We start from the raw sequence: 27683 nt of genomic DNA, 5'->3' as shown, positions 1-27683 counted from the left end.
AATTTATATAAGTTTTACTCCCCATTTGTGCATTTTAACTTAATCCACATATTTATTCTGAAATATAATCAACTGATAACACAAAAAACAATCATTCATAAAACAAAATATATATATATATACCTTTAATTTTACCTCTGCAGTAGTGTCTGCAATTTGCTAAGAATAAGCTTCTTATGTGAAGAAACCAGTCAGGCTTTTCTAAAGGAGGTCATATCCAGAAGGCTTATATCATCGGATTTAAGAAAAATAATAAATTTTAAAGGTAGAACAGCTTCAGATTTACAGAAAGGTTGTAAAGATAGTACTGAGTGTTTCCATATGCCTCATGCACAGATTTTCCCCTAATTAACATCTCACATGGGTATGGTACATTTGTTACAACCAATGAACCAGTATCGATGCATCATTTTAAAGACGCATCCATGGTTTAGTCAGATATTCTTAGACTCACCTAGTGTCCGCTTTCTATTCCAGCATCCCACCCAGGGTACCATGTTACATGTAATCAGCCACCCATGTCTCTTTAGGTTTGTCTTGGCTGTGACAGTTTCTCAGATTTTCTTTCTCCTAGACAGTTTTGAGGAGTACCTGGCCAGGTATTTTGTAGCAAGTTGCTCATCTGAGTTGGGTCTGATGGCTTCATCATGATTAGACTGGGGTGATGGATTTTACAGGAGTGATAACAGGGTAATCTTCACTTTATATCATTATTGTTTATATTCCTTTCATTGTTACCAATAATGTTATGAATCTAGTGATTAATAGTATCCAGGACTACCAAGACATCTGGTCAAGTAGGAACAGATTGCTGTCCAGGTGGTCCAGTCATTAGGAGACTGCTGGTCTCCTCAACGAAGACAAGCTGTCTGAGTCCTGAGGACAGAAGTCACCACAAGCCAACAAGAGTGCTTTGAAGCAAAGGTTGCAATTGTTTCCAGTGGTGTGAAAAGGGAAAGATTCAGGAGTAGGTGGAGAAGCAAAATGGGGTTAAATGACAGTTTCGTTGTTGTTGTGCTTAAATTAGAGCATCAGTATGTTTCCCAGTGGAGGAAAGGGATCCAGAGAAAGGGGAAATGTGAGAGAAAAGGAGTCAGAAAGGAATTCAGTGCCCCCAAGGAGAAAAGAAAGGGTCAAAGTGAAAAATCAGAAGAGTTTATCTTGAGCAATAGAGACCTTCACTCTTCGTGGTGGAGCAGAGAAAGCAAAGTGACTGTCCCCACATGTACGTTTATAAAGAGAGGGTTTGCATGTAAATGCTGAGTGAATGAGAAATGTGGCATCTTCTCGGAGACCTGGAGACAGTGATGATGACAATTCAGAATGATAATCACAGGGACTGAAAGAGAGAGCTGTTCAAACAAGAATTAGGTGCAACTCCATAGCACAGAAAACCCAAAACAGCAGCAACCAAATAGCAACTATGTCTTGTTGTATTTTGGACTTCCTTGGTGGCTCAGATGGTAAAGAATCTGCCTGCAATGCAGGAGACCTGGGTTTGATCCCTGGTCAGGAAGATCCCCTGGAGAAGGGAATGGCAATCCACTCCAGTGTTCTTGCCTGTTTACCTCTCATGGAGAAATCAATCTGAAGACACCATCCAAGGCTGGAATGGCAGCTCCATGGTCCACAGTTCTTCTATTTTGTGACTCCAGGATCCTTCGAAAAGGTGGCTTCTGAGATAGGAGTCAGAACACAGGAACAGTCCTGTATAAGTGGTCCATCCACTGACATTGTAATCCTGAGGGACTTCTCTGCCCCTTCAGTTTCCAATAGTACTTTGAATTTATTCCCTCCCATCCACTGATAGAAGGAGCTGCAAGTGACATTCACATGTATCCATAGAAGCGACTCATGGTTAGTGCTGGATGTGTCCAGTAAAAATAAGAGCCAGTGTCAAACAGAGGCTAGAAAGAGAGAGGCTTCTGAGACATTGTTCTGTATCAGAGGGGGTCCGTACCCTCAGCTCCCTTCCTGGTAGGCCTCACCACTCACTGTCGAGTAAGATCTACTGTCCCAAAAGACAACAATGAATATGACACAATTGTCTAAAACACAATGAAACGTGAAATCAGCTACACAAATCCGGAGGCGTACATTGCAGTTCCATTTGTTCCATGAAACGATGAAAGCCCACATGTTTATCAATAGAGACATGTGTAAAAAGCATTGTTAAATGAGCAGCAGTCCCTGTGAGAAGGGACTCTCAGATGGGATTACGCCTTCCCCTACACCTGCTCCACTAGTGTTTAGAAGGTCACCAGAAGCACCCATTCCTGCCTCAGAGAAGACGGGTGCTTGTGCACTAAATGACATTCTCTTCATTGTCTAAAAATGAGCTATTTACTTAATTCTTGTTCCTTGATTTTAATCCAATATCCCATAATCAGTTTCAATTTTTTTGCAGGAATAACAGCTACTATTTATTGATCACATACACTGTGGCCGACAAAATATATACATTATCATCAATCTTAAAATGGTGTCATTAGCAACATTTTCCCGGAAGACTCAGAGAGATGAAACAAGTTGCCCAAGGTTACAGGGAAGGGAAGTAATGGAGCTAGGTTAAACCAGACCTGCCACTCTCCAAAGTAATTGTCCCCTACAAAACACAGGTATGTATAGACCTACTAAAAACAACACAGCAAAAATAGACCTACTGAAGTAGAAAGTGGCATGACTTCACAATTGTGGAGCTTGCCAATAAATATAAGTCAAACAGGTTGAGAGTGAGCCAGTTTTGTGGATGTTGGTTATTCCCCATCGTAATTAGAATTTTTCAAAGATGCCCTCTAAATTTATAGCACACCTGTGCCCATGACACAAGTGAAGATATATCAAGATGAGTGGGTATTGACAAAAAATACTTGACATGATATTTATGTGATAATTTTTAAAATAAATTATTGGAAATGCTGGGCTTAGGGTTCACAGAAAAAGTGTTGCCATAAGACAATCAATCTCCTGATTTAGCAAATAAATTGGACCACATTCTGGTTATCTAGATATTTAAGGTCAATGAGATGGATTTCATTTAGTGTCCTGATTGTTGATCAATCCTGGTTTGTCCTTATTATATGATACTGCTTTGGACTTAATTAGATCAAGCACCTCCCCTTGTGATAAAGAACAGAAAGGCAAAACTTTTCATGTACCTAAATTACATGGTTTTATTATTTCAGACTGTAAATTGCCCAACCTACTGATTATTTTTCCAAATTTATTATCAGAAAGAAATGTTCTAAATAAAAATCCTTAAATCAAAAATTTAGTCTTTATAAGCTGTCCAGTTTTTAAAAGGATGCTATTAGTTGCATAAAAGTGATATATATTCATTATAAAAATCCAAGGAGTGTCAAAGAATAGGAGGACTGTGCCATTGATGGCTCCTGGCAGGATGAAGTCGTGAAGAGTCTTCCTCACTCCAGTCCTGCACCCACTTCTGTCCCTGGATCTTTATCTTGGTCAATCATCTTATTTCAAGTGTGGGCTCTTTGCATCCTTTCAGAACACAAATGTGACTCGTACACACATGTTATATGTGAGTGCCTGCAGGTACATTTTTTGGGCATTTAGCTTGCTGGAAGTTTCACATACACAAGTTCATTTAATTCCCACCACAACCCTATGAAACAAATGGGCTGTTCATTACTTTTTAAAGTCAGGCATACAAAATAAACTTCAAAAGGGAGTAAATAATACTGCTGGTACATTGCCAACTTCAAACTTGAATCAAGGTCTCTGACCACAATTCTAGTCTTTTTCTCACCACACTTCCTCACTCACATGGGTGCACATCTGCAGAAAACCCTCCCATTCATGAGAGATGGAAACTCCAAAGATATGGAGTAAGAAACAACAGGAATATCCTTTAATAGTAGGAAACAAGCTACACATAAGAATGTGAATCAAACAACTGATTTTGTATTTTGGCCAGGATTCCAAAAGTTACTAAGGTGTAATGAAACCACAAATAATATTTTAAAAAATCAAAAGCTTTCATATATGCTCTGCTATGGACTGAGTGTTTGTGTTCTCCCAACATTCATATATTGAAGCACTAATCCCCATCCAAAGTGATGGTGTCAGGAGGGGGGCCTTTGGGAGGTGATTATGCTGAGGGTGGAGCCCCCATGATGGGATCAGTGCCCTTATAAGATGAGACATCAGAGCACTCCCTCTCTCTCTTATTCTTTCTCTACACCCCACCCCCACCACGTGAGGCTATAAGGCGAGCTTGGCCCTCTATGGACCAGGAAGAGAGCTCTCCCCAGAATCTGACAAGGCTGGCACCCTCATCTCAGACCTCCAACCTCTAGAATCATGAGAAACACACTACTGTTCTCTATAAATCACCCAGTCTGTGGATCTTTTTCACAGCAGTCCAAGCTGAGTAAGACATCTTTAACTTAAAAAATATGAAGAAAAAGTCCTGATATAGGAAAGAGATTCCTGACCATTGGAAGATATTCTGCCCCCAGGGCCCCTTTTCCACATGACCTTTACACAACCAGGTGGAAAACTGACTTTCGACAGGGTACCTATCTTCAACCCAGAAAATTAAACTGTTAAACTCAGTAGTTTCAAAAGTTTCATGATCTCAGTAGTTACATTAAATTATCTAAAATATTCTCTTACCAGTAAATTAGTGATAGCTGAGCAAAGTTTCAAAACCATGGAGAAAATTAGAACTTTTTGGTGGCTGTAACTTCAGAGGAATCTTTTATCAGGAAAAAAAATAGTGAAATGATGTATGTGACCCTTTCAATATATTTTCCTATTGAATCTATCACAAAGGAAGAGAAAAGGTAGCATTTTTTTTTAAAGGAAAAGAATACTGAGTGTCGATGAAGTCTATCAAATAATGAATTCTGGTCTCCTCATGTCCTTTTCACTTCCCCTGGAGGACATTAGTTATGGCTTTTCCCTATTATGGGAGATGAGCATGGAGGAGATGACATTAATGCAATCAACATAATTTCATCAGCTTCATTTTTCTTACTTTCAGTACCTGCTGACAAGCACTGAAAGCACTTTGAAAGATTGAGAACTTCTTTGAAAACCTTTTCCAGTTACAAATTCAAAAGAAAAGTTTTTCATTTGTAATGCTTCTCCTTGCCTTGTAAATACACTCTGCCAAGCAGGTAACGTTTTCTCCTGTAACACTCAGTATTGATTTTTTTTTTTTTGGTAGGGGAATGGAATTTGGGTATACCTGCTATGAAGTCCATAACCCAGTTAGAAGGGTCCCATTCTAAGTTAGAAAACAGAGGTCAGGGAACACAGCAGAGCAGGTGAGCTCACAGATTCCTGAGCCCTCACTGGATTCTCATTCTTCTCAACCTTCAGTTCCCCTTGGGTTCTCATCCTTCTCCAAACCTGTGTCACCTTCAGCAGCACTTCACAATTCCAGACCCAGTTCATCTCATGCAAAGCATTGATAACAAAATAAAAAGATGAACGCTTCAATATTTAAGAGCTGAGACCTGTGCTTGGCATATACTAAGTGTTACATGTGTTTGCTTAATAAAATGCATAAATAAACAATCAGATTACAGACACAATCACTTCTGATGCTGAGAAGACTCTTTCTACCACACCCCCTCCTCCCACGTAAGTTCATCTTTGGTACCTTCACAGATAATGTTACTTTGACGATCTCAACTCACTGTCATCAAGTAAAATAAAACTCTTACTAGAAGGTGATACAATGAATCACATGGAGAAAAGGCCCATTAAGAAGATTTTGAAGATGAGCAAAAAGGGTGTTTTCATTTTAGTGAAATGGCAAACCTGAAGTAAATTCTAACTGTTCTCTGTGCCATGCCTTCTCATTCTAGCAGCCTGCAAAAAAATAATACCGGAATAATAATTTCAAAATAAAGAAATAGACAAGTTCACCGCATTGTGAAAGATGAGTTATGAAATCGAAGTTCAGAGAAAATAATTTCAGGAGAAAGAATGTAACATTGAGTTAGTTTGACTCTGCTATTGTTAATACATGAAACTACCTGTTGTTCAAACAAAGTATTTCAAGGTGAGGCCTTACATAGGCTCAAGAGAACTTTAAAATTAGTCAGTGATGACGGATCCATATTGGTGCAATAAGAAATTAGTGATGTTCAATTAACAATCTCCAGAACAACTATGATGTTTAATAAAACATACCTGATTTATGCTGGGAATTCTGAGTTCAATGAGCTATTGCTAAAGATGTGGCATAGTGCACTTTCAGACAATTCCATTTAAGCCAGTAAAGACATAACAAAACTAACTTATTTTTCCAGAAAGAAGATTCTGATATTATGTAATTGTTTTCATTTCTGTTTTTTAAGCCTGAGGAGCAAACCAAGAGCCACAGATATATAGATGTGGGATGCTGTGTTGGCAGAAAATTCATCTATATCTGCTAAGAAGTAAAACTAATTCCTCAGGAAATCTTAAGCCAACAGTTGAGAAAAGATTTACGAGTGTCCTCAGAATTATGAGGTAGTCTATTAACTTGCCATAGTTTGTAATTAACACGCATAGATAATCAGTGTGTCCTGGGTGAAGATTCATGTCGAGGACACAAACAATAAAAAAGGAAAGAAATGACTCAATGTGAACCGCTCCATCATTCTCCTCCATGAGGTATCGAAGGCTTTCTCAGACATTTTGGACCAACCTAAAACTTATTTCTCTCTCTTATACTTAAGCACTGTTAACAGATGTCCCTGCACCAAGATGAATCCTTTCAAGGCAAAAAAGGATTTACTAAGTCAAACCCAGCTGGCTGATAACCTCAGCAGAAGTTCCAAATACACGAATTGCACCAAAAAGGAAAAACTGGGGCAGTGAGAAGGCGAATATCTAGCTCACTCAGTGTGAGGTCTGTATCTGTAGGTAGATGGTATCAACCTTCTATTTTAGAAAAACATGACTTCATCTTAAAGACAGTCTATTTCCAGGCCAAGGGAAGTACAAAACTAAAATAAGTTTGCTTGCAGAACTGAACAACATAAAAGATAAACAATTACCCTGGGGTTAAAGTTGATGCTTATGCTCTGGTTTTGGGGTTTTTGTGTTGTTTCCTCCCAGGGGGTTAACACATTTCGTTTAGTTTTGAACAAACTTACCAAATAAGGAAACAGGGTAAATTTAAACTTCAAAAATAATTCCTTTGTAAGTTCTAAGGGGGAAATAAATAGTATAAGATAATAAACCATACAAGATAAAAAAAATAGTAAGAGTGAAATATCAAAACCAACCTGTTCCTTACCTTCATGGAAGAGAAGGCACATCACAGTAAAATCATTTCAGGAAGGGTCCTCAAGTTTCACAGCAGGAAGGGAGGCATCTTCCCCTCTTGGCTCCAGCTCAGACAGACCCGCCATGGTGCCCTGAGGACCCGGAAGTCCTTCCTCAGGAGGAGGGCGCTCTCCACCCCACCCCCACCCACCCCTCCCGCTAGAATTGAAGATGGAAGACAAGCAGATCCTGGTGCTTGTTCTTCCCACCCATGCTTAAGAAATCTGCTGATGGCAGAAAGCCATACAAAGAGATAACTCTTTCTAGACAGTTATTTCTTTCCTTATTTTGGAGGCAACATCTTTTTAATAAATTCATTAATGTCTCATAAAGCTGCATACACAAACCTTGCAAACCTCAGGTGCACATTATACAATTCCATTTACATGAAAGTGTAACTACCTGAAGACTAAAGTCACCACAGTGATGTAATTTGTTATTACATATTATATATAATTTTGTATATTATAACCTTTACTATTGTATATTATGTAATTATATATTATTTATTGCTATTATTTTTACATATTACATATGTAATTGTATATATTACATAGCTACAGATAGTGTATGCATATACTGCATATACATATTACGTGTATATATGCATACATACGTGCACATGCTCAGTCACTCAGTCGTGTCCAACTCTTTGCGACCCCATGGACTGTACCTGCCAGGCTCCTCTGTCCATGGGATTTTCCAGGCAAGAACACTGGAGTGGGTTGCCACTTCCCCCTTCAGGGGATCTTCCTGACCCAGGGATTAAACCCAGTTCTCCTGTGTTTCCTGCATTAGCAGGCAGATTCTTTACCACTGCGCCACCTGGAAAGCCCTATACATACATGATGCATATGTGTATATAAATACATACATGTATATACACACACAGAGACACTGAATTTTCACCACTGTGTCTTGAGTTGCTTCATGGTTTTATTCATAGACTTGAGGAGCCATAGAGACCTAAGTTAGTTAGCTCTCCTCTATTTGTTGAAAATCCAAACATTTCTCATCCATACATTAAACCTTGATATGAACAAAGACTGAGTGATGAAGGGCACAGCAGGTATAGAGCCCTCTCTAAGACAGGGGACCAGGAAGAACAGTGAAAATAAACAGATGGTAAACACAGTCCACCACCCACAAGGTCTGTATGCCTTGCTCAGGTGAGGGAGGGAAAGAAGAAGGCTGAACAGGAAAGAACAGCGGGGCATAACCATCCTGCAGAAAGCACCCTCCTGGTTAGGGCCACTCCGAAGCCCTGCCTGATCAGGACGCTTGGAAGGAGGTGTTCTTCCTCCATCTCTGGACAGGAGCTTTGTGAGCTTCTCTGCGGGTAATTGCTCCAGATCCCCCCTCCCCACCAGGAAAAGTATAGCCTCTCCTGGTGCAGACTCTGTCTTCTGTCCTCATTCATTCCACATTGCCTGGCAGGACCATGAAGAGATAATCAGTAAATCGTTACTGAATTGAGTAACCAATACAGTCTTTTCATTTCCCAATTATGTCATGAGGTCCCTTAAGCCATGTTGGCAAATTTACATTATTCTGCTGATAACATTCTGTTTGTTTATGCATAAAAAAGTTTCTTGTAGCTTAGGAGAAAGGTCCTTTTCTTGGGCCAACAGTGAGATCAAGAACTTCCTTCTTACCTTTATTGATCCACAATCTTTTTCCAAAACTGACTGTACTTGCCTGCCTTTGCAGATGATGAAACAAGTAATCAGAATAGAGCTATTTCCTAATGAAGAACTCTCATCTGGCTAGTCTATATCTTGCACTGAGGTGATGGGACATTTATGAATGGATACAGTTTCCTCATTAGTTAGTTTTCTTGAAGCTATGGAGTTCACTTTTTCAAACTGTTTTCTTTGGCAAGCACGTATTTGTGCTTGCACATAGCAAAGGAAGGGCCTTCCCGAGTGGTACAGTGGTTAAGAACCCCACTGCCAATGCAGGAGGTGCAAGAGTCCTGGGTTCAATCCCTAGCTCGGGAAGAATCCCCTGGAGGAGGAAATGTCAACCCACTCCAGTATCCTTTCCTGGGAAACCCCATGGACAAAGGAGCTTGGCAGGCTACAGTCCATTGGGTTGCAAAGAGTCCAACATGACTGAGCACACACGCATAGAAAAGGAAGGAATAAACGTTTCTATTTGCAGGCGATAAGATTGATCATTGATGAATCCAGACACACACAGACATACCATGTTTGCTGTGGGTTTTTTTGCACAAAGGTGTACATGCAATACAATGTAGGAAAGATGACCTTTCAGCAAATGATGCTGGGGCACCTGCACAGCCATGAGTGAAAAGAATAAGAAAATGAATGCCATCATGTCATCTCAAGTCTCACACTTTATACAATTAACCCAAAGCAGATCACAGATTTAAGTGTAAAGTGTAAAATTATAAAAATTCTTACAAAAAAGTAGAAAAGATTGGGGAACTTAGACAATGAGTTGTTAGGCTTAATACAAAAGGCACAATCCATTAAAAAAATGATAAATTAGATTTCATCAAGATTAGAAGTGTTTACTCTGCAAGAGACCCTGTTAAGAGGATAAAAAGACAAACTACAGATGGCGAGTAAGTACAGGGAAAGATGTTCAACTTTATTAGCCATTAACAAATGCATCCTAAAACCACGGCGAGATATCACTACACTAAACCACTATTTGAATAGCTTAAAAATATGTAGTAACAGCATCAAATACTGACAGAGTGAAGGGAATAAATGGTTCCCTCAGACATCATGGCAGGAAAGCAGAATGGTATGGTCACTCAGAAAACCAGTTTCTCAGAAAACGACACCTGGAACTATGACCCAGCAATTATATTCTTGGGCATTTATCCCAGGAAAATTGAAACATGTTCACAAAATTATCCATACAGAAATGTTTACATCAACTTTATTCATAGTAGCCAAACACTGAACACAATCCAAATGTCCTTCAATGGGTAAACAGTTCAACAAAATCAGTGGGTGAGGATCCTCCTCAGCAATAAAAAGGAATGAACTGTTGATACACACAACTTGATCTCCAGAGAACTATGCTGGGTGGAAAAAAGCCAATTCCAAGGCTTATGCACTAATTCCACTTATATAACATTCTTGAAATAGAGAATAGATTAGTCATTTCCAGGAGTTAAAGATGGGGCGAGGTAGTGAGGGTAGAAGTAGATGATTTAATAAATCATGGGACAAGGGGCCCACATGGTGATGGAAAAGTCCTGTATCTTGACTGTGGGATAGATATACAAACCACACACACAATAAAACTTCATGGAACTAAATACATACATCTATAAATAAGTACCATCTTCCCAGGTGGCTCAGTGGTAAAGAATCTGCCTGCTAATGCAGGAGATGCGGGTTCGATGCCTGGGTTGGGAAGATCCCCTGGAGGGGAAAATAGCAACCCACTCCAGTATTTCTGCCTGGAGAATTCCATGGACAGAGAAGCCTGGCGGGCTACAGTCCAAGGGGTCAGAAAGAGTCGGACATGACTCAGCCCTGCATGCATGCACACATAATTAAGTACAAGTAGAAATGGGGAAAATGTGAACAAGATCAGTTGATCATATTAATGCCAGTCTACTGGTTGTGCTATTACATCATGACTTTGCTCAGTGTTCTCAGAGAAGGACTCTCTGTGAAACATATATGGGATTCCTGTCTTATTTGTTACACATGCACATGAATCTACAATTATCTGAAAATAAAAAGTTGAATTGAAACAGTTTTTAAAGTATTTTCAGACAGAGCCAAAGATCTCAGATAGAAGCATATGCCAGGTGGGGATGGATGGACGGATTCCTGGCAGCTGCTGGTGTCCTGCTCCTGTAGGACGCGGTACTGCTACGATGCGTCTCTACCCCGTGTTCTTTCTACTTGGCTGCGTGACAGCTTGGGCTGGGGATGTGCACATGGTCTGTGCAAATGACTATATTATGTCTCATTAAGGATCATAAATGCCAATCAACCTAATCACAAAAGTACCGTTTCTGTGTTCATATGGCTATTTAATCTGGACGATAGTGACAAAGAGGAAGAATCTTATTCTGTTAATCACTGCATTTACTGCTGTGGAGGATGGGAGTGCATCCCTTTCGCTGTTTTGAATATCACATCTGAAATTTTGCTTGTGAGATTTCTTTAAAAAGAGGAAACAGAGGAGAAAAGAGAGGGAGGAAGAGGGGGAGAAAGAAGAGAAGAGGGAGAGAGGGAGGGGGAGGGAGGGGGAGGGAGGGAGGGAAGAAAAAGCTGTCCTTCAGAAATAGAAACAAGATAAAGGCTTTCCCTTTCAAACAAAAGTTGAAGGAGCTCATCACCACTAGACCTGCCTTACAAGAAATGCTGAAAGTAGTTCTTCAAGCTGAAATGGAAGAACGCTAATTAATAACATGAAAGCACAAAAACACACAACACAGTGGCAAAGGTGAGTATACAGTCAATACAAAATACTCCAATAACATAATATGGTGATGTGTTAACCACTTAATTCTAATACATAGGGTAAAGAACAAGAGTATTAAAAATAACTACAATTGCAATCATTTGTTGATGAGAACACAAAAGGAAAATAGGCAAATTATGACCTCAAAAGAGATGATAATTACATGGCATTTTAGCAGTGTTAGCTAACTGCCAATGGTAATTATATCACATTGTAAAATGTATCAAACCAGCACACTGTAACACTGTAAACTTGCATAATGATATATGTCGATATACCTCATTTTTTAAAAAGGGCATGAAAAAATAAATAAAGACTGGAATCTTTGTATGTGACGGAAGTTAATTTGTTAACAGTATAAAATGGACTGCTACATCAATATGCTCAGTCGCTCAGTCCTTCCCAACTCTTTGAGATCCCATGGACTGTAACCCATCAAGTTCCTCTGTCCATGAGATTCTCCAGGCAAGAATACTAGAGTGGGTTGCCATTTCCTTCTCCAGAGGATCTTCCCGACCTAGGTATTAAACCCGGGTCCCTTGTGTCTACTGCATTGGCAGGTGGATTCTTTACCACTGAACTTCATGGTATCTATCCACAAAGCAAAATCCTAAAATATATTTAAAAAAAAAAAAACATGTAAACAATCTAAGAAAATCAAAGCTATCACCAACTACCAAAGGAAGACCGTGATAAAGAGAGAGAAGGAAAGAGAAAATGAAGGAACTACAAACAGCAAGAAAACACTTAGATGCCAATAGTAGGTCCTTACCAATCAGTAACTACTTTACATATACATGGATTAAATGCTCCAAGCAGAAGACATAGGGTAGCTGAATGGGCTGAAAAACAAAAGACCCAACTATGTGCTGCCCACAATGGACTTACTTCAGTCCTGAGGACACATATAGACTCAAAGTGGAGGGATGGAAAAAGATACTTTAGATGTTCTTCATCAACTGTGACCAAGGAGAGCTGGAGTAGCTATATGTGTATCAGACAAAATAGACTTTAAGTCAAAACTATAACCAGATTTTTTGGGACACTGAGTCCATCATCTCCCCAGATTGCTGGCATTCTGATTAGAAGCAACTTTTCTTTCTACCAACAAAAGCAAAACAAACAAACAAACAAAAACTCTACACAGAGATAAAGAAGGTCGTTAGATAAGGATAAAAAGTCAGTTCATCAAGAGATGATAACAATTATAAATATAAATGCACACAGTATCCGAGTACCTAAATATATTTAGCAAATACTAACTAATATAACTCTTGAGAGCACCTTGGACAACAAGATCAAACCAGTCAATACTAAAGAAAATCAACCCTGAATATTTGTTGGAAGGACTGATGTTGAAGCTGAAACTCCAATACTTTGGCTACCTGATATGAAGAGCTGACTCGTTGGAAAAGACCCTGATGCTGGGAAGGATTGAGGGCAGGAGGAGAAGGGGACGACAGAGGATGAGATGGCTGGATGGCATCACCGACTCAATGGATGTGAGTTTGAGCAAGCTCTGGGAGTTGGTGATGGACAGGGAGGCCTGGTGTGCTGCAGTCCGTGGGGTCTCAAAGAGTTGGACACAACTGAGAGACTGAACAACAACCGGTAGAAGGGGCATTCTTTTAAGTGGGATAAATCAGACAGAAAAGCCAAATATTGTATGATTTCATCCGTAACATTAGAAACATTGAACTCACAGAAACAGAGTCGCTGGGTGGTTGCTGGGGCCTGAGGGGATGGGGAGATGTTGGTCAGAGGGTACAAACATTCAGTTACAAGGTAAATATATCCCAGAGCTCTAAGAGCAGTCCAGTAGTTGGGACTTCACCTTCCACTGGGAGTGGTGCAGGTTTGAGCCTTGGTCGGGGAGCCAGGATCCCACAAGCCTCATGGCCAAAAACCAAAACATAAAACAGAAGCAATATTGTAAGAAATTCAATAAAAACTTTAAAAATAGTCTACATTAAAAAAATATTTTTTTCAAAAAAGTAAAAAAAATTTTTTTAAAGAAAATGATGTTTCTGTATTACATTTCTATAAGAAATATCAACAAAAGTGCACATTGTTTTTATGTCTGGCTTTAACCAATCAATCAATAGACAGTCATCAGAACCACATTTTCATGCTGTAAAATGAATAATAAGCTCATATAGTTAGCAGGGCTGAGTTTGAACTCCCCTGCCCAAATGTGCGGAGTCTAGCGTGTGACTCATTTTTCCCTCCTGCACATCCATTTTCTCATTTGTAAGATAGAGACAATACCCTTTTCACAGGGTTATCATGAGGATTAAATGTGGCACTGGGGGGAAAAAAAAAACATTTTGCTAATTATGAAATGCTGTAAAAACACAATGCGTTAGATTAATAAAAAGGAACCTGGGCTGCACTTACGCATGACCATGCCTCTTTTGTTAAAATCTCTTGGAGGCAACTGTCACGACCCAATAGAATGATAGATTAATTTGGCTGGAATGAGTTTTCTAGCTCCTGGCTAGAATAATCATAATAAATATTTAATGTGGCATCTTTATAACTCTTTTTTTTAATTCACCTTTATTCCCCTTGGATCTTTACACATTTTTCTCCTCATAGCTGCTGGATAACTTAACATTTTTTTTCCTCAGTCAGACCTGGGATATGAGGAAATTGGGCTTTCTTATTTCCTTTCTCCCACCATCCTTCTCCACTCAACGTATCATATCTTGATCTACGTCTGCATTCACAACAGACTTGAGCTGTCTCTCATGCTGGTCCCTGCTTCTTCTCCAACACATCACTTCCTATTTACCAGGACGATGCTGTAAGTCACATCAGATCCTGCCTCGGATACAGCGGCTTTCACACATCACTGTCAAAGTGCTTTTCATGATATCGCATTTCTCTTACTGCCAGCGACGGAAGAGCTCTTGAAGGATTGCGAGCCTCTTTATGACAGCATCTGCCCTCCAACAAGGAGCCCATACTGTATTGTGGAGCCTGGTCTCCATAAACAGTGACCGTTCATTTGGGTCAATAAGCCTTTACAGGGCACTTAGTGCCACAAGTCATGGCACCAGAGGAATAAGTCAGAATTCTTGCCTTCAGGAAATTTAGAGTTTAACAGGAAAGGTAAGAATCAACACAGAAAAGTCTAACAAAGGTAGAACAGACTTCTCAGGATATGCAAACACAACATGATAAAAAAAGGAAAAAAAAAAAACCTGTCCAACTGGTCCACCTGAACTCGACTACAAATTTCTTTTCTGTATCTTTTTACAAACATTAAGCAAGATCTTTTCAGAGCATAAATTACAAAGAAGTATTAACCCATTTGGATCACCTGGATTTTTGATAAATCCTCCCATGGTTTTTTTTTTTTTTTTTCCCCTTTGAAATCATTTCAATTTAAGTGTTTTACCAAGACACTTAAGTTACTCCAGAATTCTGGCAAAATGTAAATTTGTAGGGTAGCATTAACACATTCAGTTGAATCTGTTTTGTTTTTACTTGTAGAAACCCTTAATACTTATGTTATAATACTTATAATATAGAATATAGTACCATATAATACTTACAGCTCTCATTTTATCAGATTCTGTTTCTTAATTTTCATCATATTTTTAATATGTGATTAGCTTCTACTTACATGAAGATTATTTTAGCTTATTTTAACTGATTTACTGCAAGCCAATTCATCATCTAGTACAGTTACCATTATTCTTCTTAAATGTCTTTTCTCACTGTACACTGGCACTAAAAAGACTTTCCATCTTTTATTGGAACTCATAGTCTCCCTTTTTCTGGTCCTTTTCTTGTTCCCAAACATACCTTTCACATTGTGATGACAAAGGACAGTAAATTAGCACACACATTCCTATGCCACAGAAATGTTAAAACCTGTTTTCAATTATATCTGTTGTTGCTGGTGATTTTTCACACTTGAATGATATTGTACATATATGAGAACACTCCCTCAACTTAAGTACTGCTTACTGTGGGCACCCTCTCTGAAGTCTCCAGGCAAGTATTAAAATTCCCTTGTGCACCCATTCACTTTAGACATGCTTTAACTAAAGAGCTTTTAGTATGATACAGTGTTCAGGAGTGTGATGTGTATGGCATGACTAGACTGTCAGGACTGGTCACTTTTTGTCAGCAGCCTGGTGACTCCCTCTGGAGGCACCTCCGCCCTTTCCTACTCACCCAGTGCCTGGCGCTGACATACACCTCTTCTCACTGGCCTACAGCTGGACTTGGAGAAGGAGGCATCTGGAGGAGATGGAAGAAGGAAATGGAGCAAGGTTGGAGCAATGTCTCTGTCAGCTCCTGCTGCCATAACAAAAATACCATAGTCAGGGTGGCTTATATAAACAGACATTTGCTTCTCACAGTTCTGGAGACTGGACAGCCAAGATCAGGGTTTCAGCAGACCTAGTGTCTGGTGGGGACTCTCTTCCTGGTTCACAGATGGCATCTTCTTGCTGTGTCCTCCCTTGAAGGGAGAGACAGGGAGCTCTCTGGGCTCTCTTCTATAAGGATACTGATCCCATCCTGGGAGCTCCACCTCTTGGCACCATCACCTTGGGGGTCAGGACTCAACATATGCATTTGCAGGAAAACACAGACATTCAGTCCATGGCAAGACTTCATCCTCTTGAGAGGGTAACAGGCAGGAAGGCCAGGGGTCTCCAAACGGAGGAAATAGGCTGCAAGTGTCAGACATTTTTTTTCTCTCTTAAGCAGCAGAAGGAAACAAACTAGTGATATATTTTCTCCCCTTCTCTATACAAATTTAAAAAGAGGTTTCTCTTAAAAGACTGTTGCCATAATGACACCTGGTTCCACCTGAACTTAACTCTTCTCAAACCTTGAACTAACAAATGCATTTTTCTTATGGAAATGTTTGTTGCATTTTTCTTATGGAAATGTTTGTCTTAAGCTATGTTAATGTACTATGCATTTACCCCAGACTCTGTCTTCAAGTCCCTTTGTGTAAAGGCTCAGAACTGACTTGACAAACCAGCATGCTATACTCATACATTGTTCTCTTAATCTATGTTAATGAAACTATATATTTGTGTGGGAATCTGCCTTTCTTCAAGATTCATGTCAATCGTTTTATGGCCTGGGATGACTCACCTGGTGCCAAGATTATCTCAAAATGCATCTTGTGGATAAGGGGCCTGGTGCCATTCTCTGAGTTTTGAGACATTTCCTTCCTTTTAATTAGCAGGCTGCTACTAGCTATGTAACATCCAGCTAAAGACTAGCAGGGGAGTATTCTTCTGCCCCCTTCTGATGTCCATGTCAGAAGCTTTCTCTATCTCCTTTATACATTAATAAAACCTTATTACACAAAAGCTCTGAATAATCAAGCCTCATCTCTGGCCCCAGATTGAATTCTTCTCTTCTGGAGGCCAAGAATCCCGGAGTGTTTCATGGTGCAGCAACAACCTTTCACTCTCCCCTCTATGTGGGAACTTGCTGGAATGCCACAGAGGTTGAGTGGCCTTCTCCCTACAGCTGGACTGACTCCAAGTTACCTTAACCCTGACCATCAGACCTGCAGATCTACGGGGTCACTAGCTCCATTCTTACAAGTCTCTGACTGTCTTTTGTTTGATTTTTTTCCTTACAACCTGTCCACACTTTTATAAAAAGCTCCTTCATTAAATTCTTTCAAATACCCCATTGAGTATTCCTACTGTCTCTTTTGGGGGACTGTTTCTTTTTTCTGATAGAACAAGTGACCAGCCCAGTGCCTGGCAGGTGGAACTGGCTTATTAGTTGAATTAAGTAAATAAAAAGACTTGTAATGTGACCATATTTCCTTGGGAAAAGGATGTTGAAGAAAAGAGAATGGCCTCTAGGTGATAGGGCAAACCAGAAGGGTGTCAGATAAGCAACTTATTTGCTAAATTTAGGTCGCCACATTCTCAGAGGCAGAATCCTAAAGTAAAGAGTTGCACAATGGCTCACGCCTCTGACCTCGATTTTGCCTTTTTTAAAAATAAATCTGATCTGGAAAACATATATTTTGAAAAGTGGCCTATTTTATGACCCAGTTGGATTTCCTCAATGAACACATCAAAGACTAAGGTCAAGGTAGAGAGTCTCTTCTTGACAGAGAGGGAGGGTGATGTGGTCCCCAGCACAGGAGACCTTATAATGTATTTAAAGGGCTTAATAATACAGGGCCTGTCATGATACTAATTTTAATCAGTAAATGGGTCATTAGCAGATTAAATGGTATAATTTCACCTTCTTGAGACAAATCCTCTGTTAAGACATAACGACTCCCATGAAGCCTGGCTAAAGTGTCCCTCTCTTGGGAACCAAGGCCTCCAGATGAACAGAGCCAAGTTATTAGGGTGGAAATGATCTTTCCCAAGTGGGTTGTCACCGGTCAAGGTGAGAGGGCCAGTCCCATATCTGTCTCTTGTTACCCAAAACAGTGTTTTTCCTCCCATTGGAGGACAAGGTCTCTGAAATGCAAAGACATTTTTGTTTAAATTTTGTCACTTTTTTGGTAGACATTTGAAACCAATGCCATCTGAAGCCAATAGTCTTGCTTAAAGAAATTACAAAGTTGTACATGTGTTCTCTTCCTTCTCAAAAACCATATTTATTTTCTCCATGAAACAGAGCTGCCTGGAAAGACTTGAACCACAGTGGAACACCCAGAGTTATCTTCAGTTCATACAAGCAGGGCGTCACACCCAGGCTAGAGCATGGTGACTCTTTAAGAATCCACATATTTCTGATATCACCTGACATGGTCATCCCAGCAGACCCTAAACATGTCTGAGAAAGTCAGTCACCCACTTTGAACCTCCATTTCTTCATTTATTAAAGGTTCCAGAAGCTGTGACACATTACATTGTAGGCAAAGGAGATTCTGATTCAGATGAAATTAAGGGACTTAATAAACTAACCCTAGATAGGGAGACTCATTTGGATTACCCGGAGAACAGCAAGGATGTGATCACAAGGGTCTTTATACATGAAAGACAGAGGCAGAGAGTCAGCCTCAAGTAGTCCCAGGACCAGTAGCTTTGTTACCTCCCAGGACAAAAGAGGCTTGAGGGTGTGGTTAGAAGTACAGACCTTCAGATGGGAGATGCCCCTGGGCTACCTAGCAGTCATCTAATTACATGGGTCCTTACAAGCAGAGAAGCTTTACCATCTGAGTTAGAGAGATGAGACAGAGAAGAAGGAGGAGAGACTGGAAGGTGAGAAGGACTCGACCTGCTGTTGCTGGTTCAGAAGATGGAAGAGGTCCTGGGCCTGGAGTGCCGCAGTCCCTGGAAGTCAGGTGCGGACAGCACTGTGCGTGAAGTGCTAATGACAGCCAGACAGCGCGGTCTCTATTCAGCTGCCCTGACAAGATGTCCTCTACCAAGGGGCATTCATCTGCACCAGACATTCATCTCTCCCAGCTCTGCAGGCTGGACATCCTAGATCAAGGTGCCAGCAGATTCTGGGTCTGGTGAGGATCTGCTTCTTCCTGGGTCACAGGCGACATCTTCTCATGGTGTCCTCGCCTGGAGGAAGGGGCAGGGGGGTCTCTGTGGCTCCCTGATAGGGACACTAATCTCATCCTGGGAGCTCCACTCCTGTGACTTTGTCACCCCCCAAAGCCCCTATCTCCTAACACCATCACATCAAGGGTTAGGTGTCAACCTGTGCATGTGAGGGGACACAGACACTCAGACCACACACACGGCTGTAAGTGGAAGGAGTGACATGTTAGAGTTTGGTGATGACTTCGTGTCTCTTCGGTAGATCACTGTATTTCTGTGACTTGGAACAGCTGACAACGTGTAAAGCTGGTAGATGCCCGTCAGTAGCTAATACTCCCCGAAGCTTAAGCAGCTGGTAGGCAACAAACAAACACAAGAAACTTCAAGGGATGGGGAATACATGTAAATCCATGGCTGATTCATGTCAGTGTATGACAAAAACCACTACAGTATTGTAAAGTAATTAGCCTCCAACTAACAAAAATAAATGGGGAAAAAAAAAAAAAACTTCAAGGGGAAAAAACCTCTTCAATACAATAGTGAAGGAGCTGCCCCAAGGCAGGTTCACCGTCACATGAATGAGGCCAGCTGTGAGAGCTCTGTGGGTCCCAGGCATGCAAGGTCAGCCACGTCCGCAGTAATATTTGCTGAACGTTCTGCGCCATCCACCCAAGGTGACCTCTCAACATGGGTGTGTCATCCTCAGATACAGGACCACCTGACACAACTCTGTGCTAGAGAAAGCTTCGGTCATTAATCAGGCATTTGTAACTCCCATTTTAGGCTTGTTAACCCTAATAATAGATTCAAAGAAGTGAAGAAATTACTTATATTACCAGGTTCTGTGTGAATCAGTGCTCTCTACATAAGACTCTTTTCTTCAACATGGTAACTGGGATAAAATAAAAAGAGAAGGAAAGCTGAGTCACTTTCTACTTTAATCAGTTTTTAGCAGAATTTTTAAAGATGAATTTCTGCTTCCCTGCTTGGTGCTGAGAGGAGTGGCAGGAGAGGCTGTCGCCGTGGAGATGAGGTTTTCCGCTGACTGGGACCACACTGATGTCTCTGATCACTAGGCTGCCATTAGCTTCAGAGGCTGCCTCTTTGCAGCCTTGAATATATATTTATTTATCTTGCTGTCACTTATATTTCGGAAGATCCACCACACTGAGCCTTCTCCATCTCACCCATAAATTTCCCTGAAGGTGGCCTGCCTCCTGTGCTCTGCCAACACAGCCATCGACCCCTACACACACAGACACACACACACAGACACACACACACACACAGACACACACACACACACACACACAGACACACACACACATACAGACACACATACCCTTTCTTCTCATGTTCCAGTTCATGATAACTGTAAACCCTGTGTAAGTTTTATGTGTACAACATCATATTTCTACTTCTGTATACCCTACAGCAAGCTCACTAAAAATTTAATTTCCATCCATTACCCTTTGGAGGAGGAAATGGCAACCCACTCCAGTATTCTTTCCTGGAGAGAATCCCCATGAACAGAGAAGCCTGATGGGCTACAGTCCATAGGACTGCAAAGAGTTGAATACTACTGAAGTGACTTAGTATGCTCACTCATCACCCTTTACCCATCTCTCCCTCCCCTGCCATCCCTCCCCTTATGGTAGCTACTACTTTGTTCCCTGTATCAACGTGATTGTTTTTGTTTGATTTGGTTTCCTCATTTATTTAGGGTTTCTTTTTGTGTGTGTGTGGGGGGGGGGCTTGTTTGTTTATTAGTGTTTTAGATTCCACATGAGTGAAATCATACAGCATTTGTCTTTTCCCATCTGTAAAGAGTCTTCTTGCAATGCAGGAGACCCCGGTTCGATTCCTGGGTTCTGACGATCCCCTGGAGAAGAGAAAGGCTACCCACTGCAGTATTCAGGCCTGGAGAACTCCATGGACTATATAGTCTGTGGGGTTGCAAAGAGTTGGACACAACTGAGTGACTTTCACATTTGACTTAGTTCACTTAGCATAATATCCTCAAGGTCCATTCATATTGCTGCTTTTTGCTGCTGAATAATACTACCTTGAATATATATATATATACATATATAATCTTTACCTATTCATCTGTCAATGGAAGCAACAACTTAGTTCTGTCAGAAAAAAAGACTTCCATTACACTTATAGTTGAACATTTTTAATATTTCCTATTGATTCCATGATATTTATTTAAAAATATTCATAAATATTCTATCTTTATTGGAGATGATCAGACTTTTTGCCTTGAACTCTACTTTTTCCTATTTAAGAATGCATTATTTTACTTGCATATGCTTAATATGTATTTGCTAGCTCTTTCATTTTTATCTTCTCTATGTTATTTTCTTATATCTCTTTGTAAATAAATATCATGTTTCTTATTCCATATGAGAGATTTTGTCTTTTACTATCATGAAAGTGAGTACAGCTGGTATATCAACTGTCGTCATAGTTACAATTTCAGTTTCACTGTTTCATTTTCTTGCTATAAATCCTCACACTTTCCCTGAAGTCTGATGTGATTCTCAAGCCTTTCTGATATCCTCTTTTTGTTTTTTCCAACTTATTTGGAATTGAATGTAACTGATTTTTATCCCACAAATACAGAAAGCATGTTTAAAACTCCATTTTCCACCACATCAAGAATAATTGACTACACTGAGGCTCACTCTCTGTGCAGAAAACTTGGTTGTTTTATTACCTATTTCCCAAACACATTTAGAAATCCCATTGGAATGACCAGATTTATTGACCCAGTGATCATCAATATATCTCATATTTATCTTCTTTGAATGATATTTATATTTGCATAAAACTTACATTTTATGTTTACATAAATGCAATGTGAATTTTTAGATTTATTTATATTTTATATTTTTGTATATATATTTTATATACATGTTATGTATTTCATAAATATAATATAAATAGATAAATGTAAATATGTTACATTTATACAAAAATTCATGAAAGTTCAACAGTAATTTTTTTAGAATAACTTTTATTTTTATTGGTCAAATATTCAATGGTGTTGCTCCTATATCTCACTCACACCCAGATGAGCGTTTTGATGTGTTGTCTCTGAGACAGCTCCGTATCCCCATCTCTTATGTTACTTTTGGATCTGAGGATAATTTCCACAGCTGTTTCTTTCTGCAATAAACAATCAGCTGTTTTAATTCAGAAATCAGGTTTTTCTACTGAAAGCAGTATTTACTAAACTTAGTTTGTTCTGTTTTGATAGATGTAATCTCAAAACTGAAGAGACTACAAATCATAGACTGTGCTTTTTTTGCCCCTTTATTTTTCATATTTTCATATTCTGAGGTTATTTTAGTGAGAAAGAGAAAGAAGCAGAAAGCAGGGGCCCCAACCATCCTCTTACATCTTCGCGTCGCATCCTGGGCCTGCCATTAATCAGTCTCCTTTCTCCACAAGTCCCATGATCCTGGGACATGAGCACCAGGCCTCTCACTGCAGCTCAGACGCTAGCGTGTGCCAACACTGGGTTTACCAGGATGCCAACTCGGTATGGGCCTTCCTTGTGGCTCAGCTGGTAAAGAATCCACCTGCAATGCTGGAGACCTGGGTTTAACCCTGGGGTTGGGAAGATCACCTGGAGAAGGGAAAGGCTACCCGCTACGGTATTCTGGCCTGGAGAACTCCATGGACTGTATAGTCCATGGGGTCACGAAGACTCAGACAGGACTGAGCGACTTTCACTTTCAACTCAGTATACAAGCCATTTTGTTCTGACCAAGCTGAAAAGCAGCCTCCTGAGTAGCCCTTTGGGCTTTCTCCATGGACTGGACTCCCTCGTCCAAGCAGATGTGGGCATAACTGGTGTAATCACCTTTTGTTTGAACAGTTCAGGGCTGAGTGACTGAATTCCTGCCCCTTCCCAACATGGACAAGTAGATTTTTCTCTCTTCTGCTTCTTCCCCTCCTCTGGACCAACCCCAGCATGACTGGGGAGCAGCGAAAGGGTGTGGGCTTCCAGCCAGTGGCAGAGGAGATGCTGCCTGAAGCGCAGAGCACATGGGATGACAGGCGATGCAGACTGAGCAGGACTCCAGTCAAACAGCTGCCTGGAGAAAGAGGCAGCAAACACCCGCTCCAGACTCAGGATGGTGTCTAGGGTCTAGAAATGCACAGGATGGGCAGCGGCAGGTCCGAGGAGGACAGGCTGTGCGACGGACGCGGCTCCGGGCCCAACCTCTCTGTGAAGGCCGTGCTCTGCTCCTTCATGGGGCTGCCTTCCTGCGTTTCCTGCCCGCTCCTCACAGACATCCCCTCCTTGCCAAGTCGGGCTGTCAGCCTCTCTGTCCCTTGTTCAGACCACGGCTCTCGCTCCCAGGACAGGCTCACATCCTGAGTATGCGAAAGGCAGGAAGGCATTTGTGCCCCAACTCAAGCTTTGATGTCCTATTAAATCCACGTTTGCATTTTTTTTTTTCACAATCCCTCTCTGTAATACAATGTATTGATCAAAAAAGTGGCTTCTGTCCCTGGAGAGAAATGGAGCTAGGCGTCTGGCTTTTGTTTGTTTCTGTTTCCTAATGTTTTGTACTTTTGCATTATTCATGCACCCAGAGGCTCCACATGACGGCCACATTTTTATAAATTCCTCAAATAAATAAGTAATAGCCTACTTAGGAAGGCTCCTTTGGTTCACCCAGGGCTGTGGCTGCTCGTGTCCGATGAGGCACATCTGGCCATGCCAGCCAAAAGACAGGTGACAGCAGTGTCCCCGGGCGTGCTTCAAACATTGAAAGTAAAAATTATAACGTCCCTCCAAGCATCAGGTGGGTGTGGACATTGCAGGGCACTTGGCTGTCCAGCCTTCCTCCTCTGCTTTCCTGAGATATCCAGCTCACTCGTGAATTCTAGACAGCACACGGATAATTGAATGACAGGTGACTTTATGAAGGCTCTTTCATTCAGAATAAATAAAGATATTTTTGTTAAAAAGCACTATTTTTTAACAACTGTTTGTCCTATGACCCATGAAGTTAATGGTCACTCCACAGAGATCTTGCAAGGGTTGATTCACTTTGGCAGACCGAGATAGAAAAGGAAGATAATTTTCCTCATTATGCTTTTGTTACTGAAGAAAGGAACAGAAGACGTGAGTTTAGGTGCAAATCTGACATTAATTCTCTGGGAAATTCCTCAAGTCTCCAAGAGCCCAGACTCCTCTCCATCAACCTGTTCACCTTCAGAACGGATGCTTGTATATGGACCACTGCATCCCTTTGCTGTCCACCTGAAACTATCACAACACTGTTAATTGCCTCTACTCCAGTATAAAATAAAAAGCTAAAGAAAAAAAACCTGTCACCCTCCACAGCTGTGTCTACCCCTGAGACACAGACCACGGCTCTGATGCCCTTACCCCACGTGACTTGCAATGAATAAAACTCATTTAAAAGGATTCACACTGCATTAAGATATCTTCTTCTCCGAAGTCTATCTTAGTCCTCTAATTGCAAGGGCAAATCTCCATGACAACCTGCTGGGTTGTCAGGAATCCAGGCTATATGCCGGATTCCGTGGTTCTTCCTTCACTGGACCGCCCCAGGAGGGCACCAGGCTTCTGGGCACTTCTGTCCCACCCCTTCTGGAAGCTTCACTTTATAAAGCACATTTTATGCATACGTCCCTCACTCTCTCCTTTGTGGTGAAACGCATTAAACTTTCCCTTAGTTTCACTTTGGCTTAAGATCAATATTTCGACTAAATTCATATCTTTGATATATGGCATTTCACGAGGAGAGTATAAGAAGTCATATATTATTTTGCTCTTAAGAAAAATGGGAATCTGATCTGGAGATTACCTGCTAAGCGGTTGTGAGGATTTATTTGAATTCCCCTAAGAACCTGTTAGTGTATAATTTGCTGCACAGGATTTATGACCCTCCCAGGAGATTTCATTCACCGCGTAAGAACATTTCCCTGACATGTCAGAGATGTGGCACCGTGCCCAGGAGTTTTGTGTATTCACGATGGGGTTGCCGTGGTGCTTCTTGTGAAGACTTGGCTACTCCAGGCGCACTTGCTTCAACGTGGGGACCACATGGCCCTTCCCTGCCAGGGAGCCCATCTGCATCATCAAATTCATCAAATTGTAAAATCCACCCCAAGTTGGCCCTGATGGTCTTTGTCCTCTCAAATCTCTACAGCGTTCATTACAACAAAAAGGTCTCTGGCAATTGTGTCCCTGTCAATCCCAAACTCCCCAACTATCCCTCCCCACTTCCCCCTGGCAACCACACAGTCCTTCTCTAAGTCTGCAAGTCTGTTTCTGTTTTATAAATAAGTTCATTTGTATCAATTTTTTTTAAGATTCTGCATAGATGATACTATACAATATTTCTGAATCATGGAAATCACGTAGGTTGGGCTCAGCTTATTTAAGTAATTATCTATTTTTTCATTTTCAAGATACTTCTGGTCTAAATGTATCCCTTGAATCTAAGCCCCCAGTTTGCTTCTTTCTTGCCCCCAGCTACTGTGCCTCTGGAGAGTGAAACTGTCAACAGGTGGAATCTCCTGGACGGTGATGAGAAGCCCCACTGGCCTCCCCTGGGTTCCCTGGAAAGATAAGTTCCAATAGGCCAACAACACAGCATTAAGTGACAACACTCAAATGAGGCAGGGCTTTGTGTCCCTGTCCTTAACCTGAGGGTCATGGACTAGATTTCTCCAAACTCTCCAGCAGCCCCAGGGTTAGAGTAGACACCACTCACCTGTGAACCTCTTTGGGGCTTTGTGCAAAACCCAGATGTTACATGGCTCTTCCTTGGAAAGGAAGCAGCTGTCCTGCTGATCCAGAAACTGCTGTTTCCCTCAGCCTCTCGCTTCTCATTAGGGTGAGAGGGACCAGGATGCATCCCTCTCAGAAACAACCCCTCACATTTAGACCAGAAGAAACACTGGGAAGTGTTTCTAGATCACAGACCGGAGTGCTTGATAGATGTGAGGACACACTTGTCAAGATTGGAAAGTGCCCTGAGCTCTGGAAGACTGTCCTTGGGCTGGCCCTCACTCCATGGCCCAGCGGAGCCTCCAGAGCTCTTACTGGAGTGTCCTTCTAACAAAGAGAGTGAGAGGAGAGCCATGAAACCAGGGGAACATCAAGGATTCAGAGAAGTAGGCTCACAGGAACGAGGAATGGCCAGCAAGACAGAGGCAAGTTCCACTAGGGAGGTGGGGTCCCCGAGCTGCATGCGTGACCCTGGGTCCAGACCCCCATTCCTCCCATGTGAGCCCCCCAGTTGAACCCAGCTGGCCAGGTTGTGATCCTGAGAAATCCAGATGCTTCCTCATGAGAGAGAGTACAGGCCCACACCTTGTGGCTCCAGCTGCCGTGGCCTGTGCCACTGTGGCTGCGGGCAGCTCCGTCCGCCAGCTCCCGAGGTCCGGCCCCGACTGTCTGTCAGGGAGACGGATGGCAGCTCTTTTCTCCACCTCATTTCCAAGTGACTTCTTTTTTTCTGTAATTCATAAATCCTTACTTTCATGTGAGGCTTCTTTATGATACTTTATCAAATGCCTTTTGAAAGCCTCTGTAGAAAATAGAACCTGTGTCCTGGACTTCCTTCTCTCAGCTGTTTCCTCAGTAATGGAATCAATTTTTTAAAAGGGAGACACGCAGTGGGGCAGGACAGCTCTCGGGTACACTGTGCCTCCCCCATGCAGACCCCAAAGCTCTTCATGCAGACTCTGTGTAATTTACCCTCATCACGTACTCTCTGTGACAGGGAAAGATAAATTCTAGGTTCTTCCTGCCGTGAAAACCTCCACTTCCCTGAAACCCTTTAATAGGAGCTCTCAAAAATAATCCTACACCCCAAATTGGTAGGAAGCATAAGTTGTCTTCCCATAATGACAAACGGCAGGGTGTCGGGAAAACACCTCTGAGACGGGGCCCCCCGAAATATTGGCTTCTGAGTTCTTCTATTGCCTTGGCCTATGGAATAAGGGGCTTTCTCTTTTTTCAAAAAATATTATTTTTAAGCAGTTTTAGGTTCACAGAAAAATTAAAGGGAGAGTATGGAGGTTTCCAGGCTTTCCTGGTAGCTTGGTGGTAGAGAACCCACCTGCCAATGCAGGAGACATAAGAGATGAGGGTTTGATCCCTGGGTTGGGAAGATCCCATGGAGGAAGAAATGGCAACCCACTCCAGTATTCTTGCCTGGAGATTACCATGGACAGAGGAGCCTGGTGGGCTCCAGTCCATGGGGTTGCAAAGAGTCAGACACGACTGACGCAATGGAGCACCTACACATGCACACGCCGATTTCCACACACCTCCTGCCACCACACGCATGCCTCCTGCCATCAACATCCCCACCAGATGGTCCATTCGTTATAACTGATGAACCTACATAGGCACAT

The sequence above is a fragment of the Cervus elaphus genome, chromosome 23 (genome assembly GCF_910594005.1).
Source record: "Cervus elaphus chromosome 23, mCerEla1.1, whole genome shotgun sequence".
In the NCBI taxonomy this organism is placed as follows: Eukaryota; Metazoa; Chordata; class Mammalia; order Artiodactyla; family Cervidae; genus Cervus; species Cervus elaphus.
Note: the sequence above shows the minus strand (reverse complement) of the source record.